Source organism: Chenopodium quinoa, unplaced genomic scaffold, assembly GCF_001683475.1.
Source record: "Chenopodium quinoa cultivar QQ74 unplaced genomic scaffold, ASM168347v1, whole genome shotgun sequence".
Lineage (NCBI taxonomy): Eukaryota > Viridiplantae > Streptophyta > Magnoliopsida > Caryophyllales > Amaranthaceae > Chenopodium > Chenopodium quinoa.
This window is the reverse complement of record NW_018742372.1, coordinates 810,511-824,455: the sequence shown is the minus strand read 5'-3', so window position 1 is coordinate 824,455 and position 13,945 is coordinate 810,511.

Sequence of the window (13,945 nt, the reverse complement as noted above, 5' to 3'; positions counted from 1 at the left end):
TTACCCTCAAAGGGTAAGAGAAGGGACACAAGTCCTTGATACCTTCAGCGGCCTCCTCTTTCTCCTTCCCTTGCCGACTGCCGCTTGGGATGGCTGGAGATTTTGGGGGTACATGGCCTCCTGGCCTTGAGGCCACGTGTTTCCTGGTTCTCCCAAGAGTCGTCACGTCACCAGCCGACTGTTTCCTAACCTTAGGAGCCAGCTAGGTGGAGGAGGAAGGCTTTGCTGGAGTACCCTATAAAATAACAAGTTAGAAAAAGCAGGTGGTAGAAAAAACTTAATGAAACATGTTCAGTTCAAAGTTCACCTTTAACGCCTGTACAACATGCAACTCTTCAGCAGGTCGCTTGCCAAGGATGGCCGAGCGGTACTGAGCAGCTGCTTTTTTGGAGGCCGAGAGTTTCTCCATGGCTTTGTCTGCAAAATAAGAAGTAAGAGTTAGTTTGATACAAAATAGAACAAGGTTCATAAGACATTCAAACAGGCCGACGACTACCTCTCGGCATTTCATCACTTAGGCCACAGTCGGCCAGATATGTCCCATCGTATAACAACTTATACTTGGGAACATAGTTTTGAGGAATAAATTCCCTCGCCCCAGTCTCGGGGTTCGCCTGTATGACAACCTTGAAGAGTCCTTTGTCAAGAATCTCCTCTTTGGCTTTACGAGGAATAGGCGGCAGCTTAGAGTCGTCTGTTAGGAAAGGTGGGTTCCTATTCCACTTGTTAAACTTTTTGTTCTTAATTGTGTCAAGGCTGGAGATGATGTAGAAAGTGTTCCTCCAATCTTTTCATTTATTCTCCTTCCCCAAAGTCATCAGAAAGCCTTTGTGGCTAGACAGCTGATACCAGCCGGTACCACTTGTTTTTGGAGTCCGGCTGAGGTAGTTCATATGGGCGAATGCCTCAAAACTTGATTCTACCTCATGCATCTCGCTGAAAGGAATGGTGTCCTTCCAACAAGTGTATTATTCTGATAGAGGGTTCAGAATTATTACAGAGTTAATTCTTCAGTAAGGTCAAGTGATCGGAATTCCTAGGTGGAGGCCGCTTCCGATCAGTAATATTAAGTAATAATTAATATTACAGCTTAATCTTAACTGAACCCTTCAGGTCAAACCCAATCGAACAACCGATCCGAGACGACGAATTTATCCGAAGGATTTAATGAGTCGACAGAGTTTTACGATTACAGACGTCGGATATCAAGCCTAGGGCATCGAGACCAAGCGTCGCAAAATCACAAGCAACAAGTACGAGCATAGCCGTAGCATCACATTGGCCTACCCATGTGAAGTGCTAGGCTAGGCTAGCCTATCGCAAGCCTAGGCGCACCATGGTGTGCTAGGTGCGCCATAAATGCTAGGCGCACTAGGCTGCCCATCGCAGCACCATGTGCGTGTCTGCGTACCTTCGCATGGCACAGCACCACAACATGCGTTCTTGGGTATCTAGGCGCCATCGCAGGCCACACGCACCAATCACAGCCCATCGCACTGCTGGGCACTTGCGTATGTGCGTGTGTGTGTGTGCCTCGCACCATCGCAAGCTCTAGCACAAGCATACGCACTATCGCATGGCTAGGCTAGTGCGTATGTGCGTGTGCGTGTAGGGCATCGCATCAGCAGCACTAGCCTTGATCTGTGTGCATGCGTGCAAGCCATCGCAGCATCACAGCACCAAGCTTCGCATGCTTGTGCGTGTGGCTGGCGAGGCAAGGGGCCAGCATGCGTGGCTCGCTAGCAGCACGCATGCTGGCTATGCGAATATGTGCGAGAAGGGGTAGGCAGCAGCACCACGCACTAGCTAGCATGCCTGTGCGTGTGTGTGCGATGGCCAGGCAACAGCGCCCAGCCCCCAGCACAAGGCGTGGCTCGCTAGCAGCACACAAGTGCTGGGAGAGCTAGGTGATGCGTGTTGTGCGTTCCAGCTAGGCATGCTAGGGTGGCTGTGCTAGCTGGTTAGCAAAGCAAGCAGCCAGCTCACCCAAATGCATTGTGGCGGTTTTGTGAGGGGTAGGGACCAAGGCTTGGGCAAAGCCTTGGGGAGCAAGGCAATGGTCCCCCCACCTCTTCTTGGTCCTCACCTAACTCTTTCTCTCCCCTTGACACTTGTTGCATTGTGATTGATTTGATTATTAATTTATTTTGGAATTAAATTAATTATAAAAATTATTCATTTTCCCACATTGGTTGGGAAATGAAGATCAAGGGTTCATTTCCCTATAAATACCAAAGCTTGGGTATTTGGGAAAGAATACACTTGAGTAGAATTAAAAAGGCAACTCTTGATATTAGTAAACCTTAAATTCGTAAAACTCTTAGTTTTATTTGTCGGGGCCTCGACTAACCTTCGAGGCTTAGGACGCTCGGGTCGGGTTCGAGGGTACGATCCCGTCGGAGGCCTCGTATTTTCGGGGTTCAAGTAAGAGCTCATTGTTGAGCGAAACACGCGTCAAAGGTATAATCTTTTATCCTTTCTTGTGTTTTAATTATGTTTTGTTTGTTAATTGCATTTATTATGGGGGCGGGTCTTGGCGGGTTTCATTCCGCGTAGTGTGGGTCACTACGAAACCCTACAGCGGTATCGGAGCCACGCTCCTTTTATTTTTTGCAATTATTAATTAATTAAGGTGTTTTAAAGTAAGATTTAAATTCTGGTTTTGCTTTTCTAATTAGATTAGAAGCTCGTTTTAATTAATTTTAAATCTCGTATTTCCATCGATTTGGCTGTCGAACCCAGATTTTGGCTCAAAAATAGTGATTTTTGGGTGGAATCGACATTCTGAAACAGATTCAACCCTCTTTGAAATCTGTCCAGAAGCCAAATTCGAACCAGAAACCCAAGTTTTTGGGGTTTTTTCGTTTTTCAACGAAAATTTTAAATCTTTTTAATCCTTGATTAATGCAAGCATTACATGGTTAGATTAAATGCATTATTGCATCCCTAATCTACTGCTATTTGAATTATCTTTGAGCATAATTATGGAGTTATAATTAGTGCTTGAGTTGATATGCTATTTTTCACACAAAATTGTTTTTTCACAATGATGCAAATAAATGGCATTAATGTGTGAATGTGTAATTTTAAGTTCCCTAGTATGTTAAAGTTCTAATCTTTAAAGGTTTAAATGATTGGAACTCTAAACCTAAATTCCATATTGAACAAAGTTTGGATTTTTCATTTTGGTTGATTAAAATCCATGAAGTTCAAATACATGTGAGTAAAATTTTTGATTAATCTTCATATTGGAAGATGTAATCTTGGTATTTTACACAAGTATGAAAGTTGGAAATTTTTTTATCATTAGATGGTTACTTTATTTTTCCAACTCCCATTTGTCAAATCCATTATTAATTTACATATTGGATAAATTAATCATGGACATAGCTATTTTAATTTTAAGCATAAAGGAAGACCTAAATTATTTCAAAAATAATTTTTTTGGATGATTTAGGCTTGTCCACCGTTAAAATTGAATTTAATTAAGTTGGACTTATTTTATTTTCATTTTTGCCTTAAATTAATTCTAAAATAAATTTAGATTAATTTTATGTCACACGTAAATCGGGATTAAAATCCCGAGAAATGGCACGCAAATCAAGGCAAAAACACCTAAGCGCCACCAAGGCTAGTTGGGCTGCCTAGCAGCCCACATGTGGCTGCCTATGGTGCGCACAGGTGTGTGCCTTGAGGGGCTGTTGTGTGGCATGGGAGTTGCATGCTGTCGTAGTGCTAGGTGTGTGGAAGAGCGGCTAGAGTTGCTTGTGCGTGCTGCTGGGCAGCGAGGCAGCAAGCCCCAGCCAGCCTGCCATACGCTGCCAGGCACCAACTAGCAAGCCAGCATGCGCAGCATGCGTAGCGAGCTACTAGTGCTGGCTGGCGCAGCATGCTACGCTGGGCGTGGATGCTGGCACACAGCACAACAAGCGCATCACATGGGTTATGCTGACTTAATTAATCGGATTGGGCACCCACCAAGCAATTATGTGGGCTAGTTTGCTTGTTTTTGAGCTATGTAATTTTGTAAAAATTTTGCCGTTTTAAATAATTTATGTAATTATTTTAACGAGGTTAGACCTCAATTTTTTCGGCTTTTGCAAAATTTTGATTTTGACAAATTATGGGTTATGCCGACTTAATTAGTCGGATTAATTAGGTATGGATGTGGAATTTAGTGGGAGCTTAGTTGATTACTTGAGCATTTTTCTTTTAGAAATAATGGATTAAACAACTTTGACTAGTTTTAATTAGGCGCGCTAATCGGATTAACCACCTAAGTTAGTTACTAGTTTTGCGTGTTTAATTATATATTTCGTAATATGCATGGGCCATTCTCAAATAGTGAATGGGTGAATGAAAGATTGTTTTTAAAACAGGTTATTGAAAGTGGCAACTAGTGGGACCCGACTAGGATAGAAAATACGGACTGCGTTCCGTTAAGTATTTTTATAAATCTAAACACGGTTTGCGAACCGTTAAGTATTTTTGTACTTTAGATTAATCTTAGTCGTACTAGCTAGTTAATTTATTTTGGCCAAATGTCTCTAGACGGCGTTTCGATGAAGACGAGCCAAAATGAAGACCCATCGAAATCGAAGATTTCAAGGGGTCATGCTAGTTGCCAAATGCATCAATTTATACTTTATATATATGTTATTGTTATATATGAATGTTAGATGCATGTCTAGGATTTCATATGTTGCGACGATTAGTTAAGTTCACTTAAATCAAACCAACATAGAAACCCTAGGTCCCTTAATAATATTGAGCTAAAATTTGTCGTTCCAAAAACAACACTTACCGAACTAATGCGCGTATGTGATGGGCTATGCCAAAGCGAGGCATCACTACTTCCCTAGGAACGTAAGGTATACTAGGCATACAAGTTGTCTTGGTTAAGCTCAACGATATCAGTAAGGAGTCCTTAGATGTCGTGGCAAAAGAGATAAAATGTCAAGAATGCATTAGATGCGACATTTTATCAAACCGAGAGTAGCTTAGAGCTATTAGCAATTGGATTTCTTACCTTAAGATATTCAATGATTAAGACAAGCCAAAGCATGCTTAACCATTTCTTGATCTTTGGGATCTCGGAATCATTTTATTCTGACCCAAAAGGGACAAATTTATCAATGCGTGGATAAAATGCTCAATAAGATTGAAAATATGCATAAACGCCTTTAAATTTCAACTTATTGATTTATGAATGGTTCTTCATTTCAAATTCTTTCAATTGTAGAACAATGTCTGCAAGTAACTCAAACAACAACCAATTCTCTTTACGCTCAATTCTCGACAAGGAGAAGTTGAGTGGGCCTAACTTTCTTGATTGGTAAAGAAATCTGCGCATTGTACTAATGCAAGAGAAAAAGGAATACGTCCTTGATGAGGAAATGCCCGATGCTTCCAATGAGGAGGTCACTCAGGCTGCCCTTAACCGATTGCAAAGTGCCAATCGGGATGTCAAATGCATCATGCTGGACACTATGTCTCCGGACCTTCAAAAGACTTTCTTTGAAAAGGAGACGACTTTTGAGATCATTTCTGAGCTTCAGAATATGTTTCAAGAGCAGGCCCGAACTGAAAGGTTCGAAACCCACAGGCAGATCCTTGAGAGCAAGCTCAAGAAAGGAGAGCCAGTCAGTCCGCATGTCCTCAAAGTGATTGGATTATTTGAGAACATGGAAAGGCTTGATGCTGGGTATTCAACCGAGATGGCAATTGACATAATTCTCCACTCGCTTCACAAAGGCTATGATCAGTTCAAGATGAACTATAATATGCATAGCATGGAGAAAACCCTCACCGAGCTTCATGGTATGTTGAAGCAAGCCAAGCAAACCCTCAAGGATGAGGGCAAGCATGATATGCTCATGGTGAGGAAGGGCAAGCCATTCAAACGTCCGGGCAAGAATAAGAGCTTTAAAGGGAAAAAGAGAAATTTTCCGCCTAAGTCAAACACTACCAAAGGCAGCAAGGACAAAAGGGTAGCCTCTTCCAAATTCGATTCCGAATGTTTCTACTGCAAGAAGAAGGGACATTGGAAACGGGATTGCCTCAAATTCAAGGAAGATAAGAAGAACGGCACCGTTGCTTCTTCATCAAGTATTTTTGTTATAGACTTAAACTTCGCTAGCAAAACATCATGGGTATTAGATACCGGATGTGGCTCACACCTTTGTTCCAATGCTCAGGGACTAAGGATAAATAGGAGGCTAGAGAAGGGAGAGGTCGAGCTTCGGGTCGACAATGGAGCAAAAATGTCTGTCGTCTCCGTTGGAACTCTCAGTTTGTCATTGCCCTCTGGGCTTATTTAAGAACTTGACAATTGTTATCACGTTCCTAGAGTTACCAAAAACATTATTTCAATATCGGCGTTGGACGCCAAAGGCTTTGAATTTCGAATTAAGAACAATAGTTGTTCATTTTATTTTGATAATGTTTTATATGGTAAGGCATATTCAGAAAATGGTCTTTATGTGCTTTCTCTTGACAAACATGTCTATAACATTGATGATACTGCCAAAAAGGCTAAGACCATCGAGTCGAATCAAACCTACTTGTGGCATTTTCGTCTTGGCCATATTAACGTCAAACGCATCAAGAAACTTCTACAAGAAGGTGTTCTTGACTCATTCGACTTGGAGTCGTTTGAAAATTGCGAAGGATGTCTATTAGGCAAGATGATAAAATAACCATTCTCAAAATTGGGAAAGGGCAAGTGACTTATTAGATCTAATACACACGGATGTATGTGGACCAATGAGTACACCCGCAAGACAAGGTTACTGATATTTCATCACCTTCACCGAAGATTTTAGTAGATATGGCTATATCTACTTAATGTCGAATAAATCTGAATCTTTTGAGAAATTCAAAGAATTTTAGAAAGAAGTTGAAAATCAACTTGGCAAGAAAATTAAAGCACTTCGATCAGATTGAGGTGGCAAATATTTGAGCCATGAATTCGACGATCACTTGAAAGAAAATGGTATTCTTTCAGAGTTGACACCTCCCGAAACTCCTCAATGGAACGGAGTATCCGAACGGAGGAATTGAACCTTATTAGACATGGTTCGATCAATGATGGGTCTTAGTGAACTTCCTATCTCTTTCTGGGGACATGCGCTACAAACCGCGGCACTAACACTGAACCGAGCTCCGTCAAAAGCTTTTGAAAAGACTCCATATGAATTATGGACTAAGAAACCTCCTACGTTGTCTTTTCTCAAGATTTGGGGATGCGAAGCATATGTCAAGCGATTAATTTCGGACAAACTTCACCCCAAATCGGATAAGTGTTTCTTTGTGGGATATCCAAAAGAAACCAAAGGGTATTACTTCTACAATAAATCCGAGAACAAAGTGTTTGTTGCTCGTGATGGTGTCTTTTTGGATAAGGAACACATTTCCATAATGACAAGTGGGAGGAAAATCGAACTCGACAAAGTTCGAGAGGACGAGCAACAATGTCAACCTGATAAAAATGACAATCTAAGTGCTTTGGAAGCAGCTGAGAAGATTGGTCAGAATCAAACAGACAATGTAAATGCTCAACCTATTACCCTTTGTAGGTCGCAACGACAAAGATCTCAACCAGACAGATACCTTGGTATTGTCTTAACCGATGATCAAGACATCCTAGTTATGGATAGAGATGAGCCAGTGAAATACAAGCAAGCTATGACAAGCCCCGACTCTGCTAAATGGAAAGAGGCCATGAAATCCGAGATGGACTCTATGTCTGAAAATCAAGTCTGGGACTTGGTGAATTTGCCCGTGGGTTACACACCCATTGGTTGCAAATGGATCTTCAAATTGATCATGAAGACAGACAAGGATGGAAATGTATCGATATACAATGCTAGACTGGTGGAAAAAGGTTATAGAAAAGTCCACGAGATTGACTATGATGAAACCTTTTCACCAGTTGCAATGCTAAAGTCTGTCCGGATTATTTTAGCGATTGCTGCATATTACAATATTGAAATATGGCAGATGGATGTCAAAACCGCCTTCCCAAATGGGATTTTGGAAGAAATTGTGTATATGACACAGCCAGAAGTTTTTGTTGATCCGAGCAACGCTAGAAAGGTTTGCAAGATTAAGAAGTCCATTTATGGACTAAAGCAAGCCAGCAGGAGTTGGAATCTGCGATTTGATGAAGCTATAAGCAAGTTTGGTTTTATCAAGAATCCAGATGAATCTTGTGTATACAAGAAGGTCAGTGAGAGTGACATCGCATTCCTAGTCCTATATGTCGATGACATACTGCTCATTGGAAATAGCACAAAATTACTTGAGTCCGTAAAGGGCTGGTTGGGAAAGTGATTTTCAATGAAGGACCTAGGAGAGGCACAGTACATATTGGGCATCAAGATCTACAGGGATAGATCTAAGAGGATAATTGGATTGAGCCAGAGTACTTACATTGATAAAGTACTGGCACGATTCAACATAGAGAATGCAAAGAGAGGGCATCTACCCATGTCCCATGGCGTAACTCTCAGCAAGAAACAGTGTCCACAGACACCAGTTGAGCGAGAGAGAATGGATCAGATTCCATATGCTTCGCTAATTGGGTCGATCATGTATGCCATGATATGTACCAAGCCAGATGTATCGTATGCCTTGAGTGCTACGAGCCGATACCAATCAAACCCAAGAGAGTTGCATTGGACCGCGGCCAAGAATATCCTGAAGTACCTGAAAAGGAACAAGGATAAATTCCTGGTTTATGGTGGCCATAAAGACCTGGTTATTGAAGGTTACACCGACGCTAGCTTCCAAACTGACATAGACGACTTCAAGTCACAGTCAGGGTACATATTCTGTCTGAATGGAGGAGCGTTTAGCTGGAAGAGTGCCAAGCAGAGCACCACTGCAGACTCTACAACTGAAGCCGAATACTTGGCTGCTTCAGAAGCTGCTAAGGAGGTTGTTTGGATTCGCAAGTTCATCGGTGAAATTGGTGTAGTACCCTCCATCAAGGGTCCGATAGATCTCTACTGTGACAACAATGGAGCTATCGCTCAGGCTAGAGAGCCAAGAGAGCACCAGAAGGTCAAACATGTCCAAAGGCGATTTCACATGATAAGGGAATGGAAATCCGAAGGTGAAATCAGAATTTGCAAGATCGACACGGATGATAATGTGGCCGATCCTTTGACTAAACCTTTGCCTCAAGTGAAACACAACAAGCACATTGAGGCAATGGGAATCAAGCACATTGGAGATTGGCTTTGAAATTCCCTATACATGTGTTTTAATTAAACTGGTTGTTTTAATGTAAGACACTGTATTGAAACCATTCATTTAGGGAGTAATTAATTTTGTGCAAAATTATCATTCACTCCATTACTATTTAATTGTGGTTTAGAATTAAATAATGAGTCCATTCGATTAATGGAAATACTCAAAACAGGGTATCAAGACCATGTCTTGGATAAAGAAACACCTGTTAAGTGAACATTGAATATTTAAATAAAAAATTATCCCTAATTGAGGTCATCTAACTGATGGACGATTGATGACCATCAGAGATTAATGTGTAGTATGATTTACAGCACCGTTTCTTGTGCTACAAGGACATGAGGGTCATAAATCATTTGCACAGGTGCCAGTTTGGAACTGCACTGGATCGACCTATGAGAGTACTTTAAGAGATTCAAAATTGTCATAAGTACATTTCTCATTATAGCTATCGGAACTCGTTTCCTCGACCATGAGTATTGTGAAGTTTTCTTGTTTGAGTACTAGTCTCTTTGATGTTGCCTAACAGCAGCCGTAACTGGGGATCATAACGGGAACAATCGGGAGATTAGGTCCTCTTAGTAAGAGAAACTTACAATGCAAGACTAGGAATGTCCCCCTATTAACAATAGGGAACATGTCTTTGTTGTTTACAAGGCCGCTCGAAGAGTGAGACTATGAAAATGCATGGCCATGCTCAGATGGATTTTAGAAATCATCTGCTTATTGACAATCGAACTCGAAGATCGAGAAACACTTCTAAACATAATAAGGATGACGATGAAACTTACCTTATAGTTCACGAAGATACATTAAGAGACATAGGAAATGGGCTATACACTATATGCACACTTGTCCGGAAGGACAAGTGGGAGATTGAAAGGAATGGTGTCCTTCCAACAAGTGTATTATTCTGATAGAGGGTTCAGAATTATTACTGAGCTAATTCTTCAGTAAGGTCAAGTGATCGGAATGCCTAGGTGGAGGCCGCTTCCGATCAATATTATTAAGGAATAATTAATATTACAGCTTAATCTTAATTGAACCCTTCGGGTTGAACCCAATGGAACAACCGATCCGAGACGACGAATTAATCCGAAGGTTTTAATGAGTCGACGGAGTTTTACGAATACAGACGTCGGATATCGAGCCTAGGGCGTCGAGACCGAGCGTCGCAAAATCACAAGTAACAAGTACGAGCTTAGCCGTAGCATCACATTGGCCTAGCCATGTGAAGTGCTAGGCTAGGCTAGCCCATCGCAAGCCTAGGCGCACCATGGTGTGCTAGATGTGCCATAAATGTTAGGCGCACTAGGCTGCCCATCGCAGCACCATCTGCGTGTCTGCGTGCCTTCGCATGGCACATCACCACAGCATGCGTGCTTGGGTACCTAGGCGCCATCGTAGGCCACACGCACCAAGCACAGCCCATCGCAGTGTTGGGCACTTGCGTATGTGCGTGTGTGTGTGTGCCTCGCACCATCGCAAGCTCTAGCACAAGCATACGCACTATCGCATGGCTAGACCAGTGCGTATGTGCGTGTGCGTGTAGGGCATCGCAGCAGCAACACTAGCCTCGCTCTGTGCGCATGCGTGCAAGCCATCGCAGCATCGCAGCACCAAGCTTCGCATGCTTGTGCGTGTGGCTGGCGAGGCAAGGGGCCAGCATGCGTGGCTCGCTAGCAGCACGCATGCTGGCTATGCGAGTATGTGCGAGAAGGGGTAGGCAGAAGCACCACGCACTAGCTAGCATGCCTGTGCGTGTGTGTGTGCGATGGCCAGGAAGTAGCGCCCAGCGCTTAGCACAAGGCGTGGCTCGCTAGCAGCACACAAGTGTTGGGAGGGCTGGGTGATGCATGTTGTGCGTGCCAGCTGGGCATGCTAGGGTGGCTGTGCTAGCTAGTTAACAAAGCAAGCAGCCAGCTCACCCAAATGCATTGTGGCGGTTTTGTGAGGGGTGGGGACCAAGGCTTGGGCAAAGCCTTGGGGAGCAAGGCAATGGTCCCCCCACCTCTTCTTGGTCCTCACCTAACTCTCTCTCTCCCCTTGACACTTGTTGCATTGTGATTGATTTGATTATTAATTTATTTTGGAATTAAATTAATTATCAAAATTATTCATTCTCCCACATTGGTTGGGAAATGAAGATCAAGGGTTCATTTCCCTATAAATACCAAAGCTTGGGTATTTGGGAAAGAATACACTTGAGTAGAATTAAAAAGGCAACTCTTGATTTGAGTAAACCTTAAATTCGTAAAACTCTTAGTTTTATTTGTCCGGCCTCGACTAACCTTCGAGGCTTAGGACGCTCGGGTCGGTTCGAGGGTACGATCCCGTCGGAGGCATCGTATTTTCGGGGTTCAAGTAAGAGCTCATTGTTGAGCGAAGCACGCGTCAAAGGTACAATCTTTTATCCTTTCTTGTGTTTTAATTATGTTTTGCTTGTTAATTGCATTTATTATGGGGGCGGGTTTTGGCGGGTTTCATTCCGCGTAGTGTGGGTCACTACGAAACCCTACACTCGCAGCTGGCAACATAGCCCAAGATGTTGAACCAAGAATTAGGGGCTAGTTGCCAGACACCCGGCTGGTATCCGTCCAAAATCCTCTCTACAGCCGGATGTAGAGGAAATCTTAGGCCAGCCTTAATTGCCGCCTCGTAGCAGCCGAAGCAGGCGTCCTCGTAGCTGGACTGCTCGAGCCAGACTTCCGTGTCCTCGTCATCCGGCATGCAGATTGCATACCCATGCCCCATGACATGCTCAGCTCAGAAACTTTCCATTTTTTCAGCCATCACCTTCCGCCTGCCCTTTGGGACATGATGAAAGTAGGCGGTGTGTTGCTCTCTGTTGGAAGCAGACGGCTCCGCCCAACTTGGTCCCATGTCTACTAAAAGGGACTCTTGCGCAGTCTCTAGTCGAGAGTGCCTCTTTTCAAATTCATCTGAGACTCTGTTTGAAGTACTTGTCTCGGAATCACTATCTGAGCTCTCAGATGAAGAACCCGCCTGGTTTACCAGATCAACAAGCACTGGCATAGCATTTTCAGCCTCTTCCCCTGATTCTTCTAAAATAGAATCACTAGGGGTACTTGGGGCATGCGGCACGTCAGACAACTCGCTGATAGGCGCATGGAAATAGGAGCCGTCTGAATTGGTTACCCTTGTTGTTCTTTTGGTTCTGGTCATGGTGTCCTGCACAGGCACATAGACAGTCGGACTTGGGCCAGTTCGCAAAGGGTGGTCCAGAAAGGGGCAGTCGGCACTTCTAGTTCTAGATTTAGCCGTCCCCGGTGACCGGCTGATCACTAACCTAGGTCGTGCCGTGTGCTTTTGGGAAACCATTTTCAAAAAGAAAAACAAAGTATGAAAAAATAAAAAGGAACAGACGGTTACCTTTACTTGATGAAGATGAAGGTACTCGAAAGTCCACAGCGAATGTAGGAGCAGTCGGTTGTTCTCTCAGAAAAACAAAGTTCTCTCTAAATGTTTTTTGGAAATGTCCAACAAATAACCAATTAGAGGCAGCCACGTGTCACCTCGTGAGAGGTCCAAGGTGGACCAACCAGGTCATGACATGTGGCAGGTGAAATTGTCAACTGAACAAGTGGTCTCCTACGGCCCAAAGTTCCAGGCAAAGCCCAATCAGCCCTAAGTTTACTAAAACCTTGTATTGGGCACGTTTTCTAACACCCTATAAAAGGGAGATGTTTCCCTCCTGGGAACATCTATTCAGAAATATTGAATACACATTAACTCTACATTAGAGAAAGTTAGACACCTGACACCCCAAAACCGAGCAATTATACATTGCATATCCTCTCTTGGAATCCGAGAGAGACCCTTTACTTTCCGCACTTTACTTCTCATACACGTTCTAACTTGATCGTTGGAGGCGGAGCTCCCACCCACCGGAGTCTCTGTTCTTTTGCAGGTACAAGCGTCCAGAGGTTAGTCTTAGATCTGTAACTCTCCCGAAGGACATCAAAAAACCCCGAAACAGTAGTAGTTCGTGGAGGTTGTGGTTTATGGTGGGGGTAATGGAGGAAGCCATAAAAGGGAGAATAGAGAGAAAGAAGGATGTGGTGGTGGGGAGGAGAGAGAAAAAAGCAGGGGGAGTTTTTTTTTTTTTGTTTTTTTTAAGGAAATTTTTACTTTTGGTACCACAAAAACACTTGGTATTCATTTTTGCTACCACTCAAATTTTTTTTTTATTTTACTACCACCAAAAATCACATATTTTAAAATTTGATACCACTTGACGGAATTCATAAGGGTTCCGTTAAGTTTATTCAAAAAAAAAAATGTTTTAAAAAAAAACCAAGCCCCATCAGCCCGAAACCACCCTAAACCGCCCTATTCCCCCACCAGAATCGCCCCCATTCACCTCGCCGGCGACCGGCCATCCCCCTCCCGTCGCCGGCGCTAAGCCTCTCCCTGCTGGCAACAACTAACCACCTCTACATCATCATCCCCCTTCCCCTGTTCGTTTTCTTTGGCTGCTCTGATTCGCTTCTTCATCATCCACCATCAACTGAAATCAACGGCTTCAAACGCTTCACCTTCAATCATCATCAAATCGCAGCCGATGATTCGATTCAATAATGCATCTCAGCTGCCCAATTTCATTAATTCCGCTCTAGAGTCTCTGATTCTTTAGCTAAATTGGGGCGTAAATTGCCAATTGCGGGGC